Source organism: Pinus tabuliformis, chromosome 6 (assembly GCF_031772625.1).
Source record: "Pinus tabuliformis cultivar Carrire ecotype Pingquan chromosome 6, CPIR1, whole genome shotgun sequence".
Lineage (NCBI taxonomy): Eukaryota > Viridiplantae > Streptophyta > Pinopsida > Pinales > Pinaceae > Pinus > Pinus tabuliformis.
The window spans coordinates 778,686,798-778,689,250 of record NC_142292.1 but is presented as its reverse complement, the minus strand read 5'-3'; positions in this window follow the sequence as shown (position 1 = coordinate 778,689,250).

Sequence of the window (2,453 nt, the reverse complement as noted above, 5' to 3'; positions counted from 1 at the left end):
TCTATTGATCTTATTCTTATCATGCCCAACAATCAACATGTCATCCACATATAACAATAATATGATATACTTTCCTTGATCATACCTCTTGATATAGACACAATGGTCAGCTTCCAACCTCTGAAAACCATGTTCCAACATGAATGAATCAAATTTCTTGTACCATTGTTGAGGTTCCTGTTTCAACCCATAGAGACTCTTCTTCAACCTACAAACAAGGCCTTCTTTGTCTTTTTCCATGAAGCCTTCTAGTTGCTCCATATAAATTTCTTTTTCCAATTCACCATGAAGGAAAGCAATTTTTACATCTAAGTGTTCACTTTCCAAGTCTAAAGCAGCAAATAGACCAAGAATGACTCTAATGGATAACATTTTAACAAAAGGTGAGAAAATTTCAGTGAAGTCAATACCTTGTTTTTGGGCAAAACCTTTCACCACCAGCCTTGTTTTATACCTCTCCTTCTTTTTGTCACCTTCATGCTTAATCCTGTAAACCCATTCATTTTGTAGAGCCTTTCTACCTTTTGGGAGGTTTACCAACTCCCAAGTTTTATTTTCCAGCAAAGAGTTCATTTCTTTTTCCATTGCTTTCTTATATTCTTCATTGTGCTCAACTTTATAGGCTTCTTGAAAACAATTAGGCTTACCTTCATCAGTCAAAAAAAGATAGTTTGAAGGAGGATACCTTTGTGAAGGCATGAGGCCTAGAAGATTTGCGAACCAATTGTGGTGGTGCATTATCAGGTTGAATCTTTTGTAAAGGTTCCTGCAAGATTCCTTCTTCTTGTTGTTCATCATTTTCCACTTGTTGTTCTTCATGCTCCTGAATTTGCTGTTCATTTTCTTGTATTGATGGTATGTTTTCCTGCTGCTCTTCAAACCTGTCAATAACTTTGTTGACCTCCAACTCACCTACAGTCCGCTTGAACATTTCTGACTCATTAAATATAACATCCATGCTTCAAATAATTTTATGTTTGACTGGATCCCATAGACAATAACCAAAATCTTCATCTGCATATCCCAAAAAAATGCATTTCATAGATATATCATCTAGCTTAGTTCTATTTTCTTTGGGAATATGTACGAATGCTTCACATCCAAAGATTTTCAAGTGAGAATAATTAAAATTCTTACCAGCCCAAACTTCTTTAGGGATACCACCATCCAAGGCTATAGTTGGACATTTATTTATGAGGTAGCAAGTGGTACTGACTGCTTAAGCCCGAAAATTCTTCTCCAAACCAGAATTAGACAACATACTTCTCACCTTTTCCATAATGGTGCGACTCATTCTTTATGTGACACCATTTTGTTGAGGAGTGCGAGGCACAGTCTTCTCATGCTTTATGCCAAACCTGTTACAATATTCCTTAAATGCATTTGAGCAATATTCTCCACCATTATCTATTCTTAAACACTTGAGCAATTTTTTAGTCTCTCTTTCAACAACAACATGAAATTTTTGAAATATTCCAAACACTTCACTTTTACTTTTCATAGGATATGCCCAAACCTTCCTGGATGCATCATCTATAAATGTTACAAAATATGATGCTCTTCCTAATGATTTGATGCTAGCAGGCCCAAACACATCTGAGTGTACCAATTCTAACAAATTTTTCTTTTTGTCATGGCCACCTCTAAGGAATGAAACCCTTCTTTGTCTACCATATATACAATGCTCACAAAGATCAAGATTATAGGATTTCAAACCTGACAATAAATTTTTACCAACAAGGATTTTTAAGCCCTTCTCGCTCATGTGACCCAAATGCTTATGCCACAGATCTACCGAATTTCCTTCTTTTGTGACAGCAACCAAATTTGATTTTTCTATCAGTGTCTTCAATGTGTATAATGTTCCTGTCTTGGGTCCTTTGGCCACGACCAATGCTCCTTTGCTAATTTTCTAGCCTCCTTTTCCAAAGCTTATGGAATAGCCTTCATCATCCAGTCGTCCCATAGAGATTAAACTCATGCGCATTTCTGGTACATGCCTGACCTGTTTCAACAATATATCTTGTCCATCTTTCATCTTGATTTGGACATCTCCCACTCCAACAATACTGCAAAAATGATTATTCCCCAAATGCACTCTACCATAATCACCAGGATTATATGAAACAAAACTATCTTTGCATGGGGTTACATGGTGAGATGCCCTAGAGTCAAGGATCTAATCAAAGCTACTGCTAGATGTATATACACATGCATCGTCTACTGAAACAGTAAACAACACATCACCATCTGTGGCTACAGCAGTAGTCTCACCTTCATTTTTGCTGGATGACTTGTGATTTGTATTAGATGGTCTCTGATCCTTTTGTCCTTTCTTCCAAAATCAACATTCTTTCTTCATGTGCCCAGGTTTGCCACAATGAAAGCAAATGATCCTTCCTCTCCTTGATTTTGATCAGCCTCTTGATCTTGATCGCCCTTGCTAGCCTCGA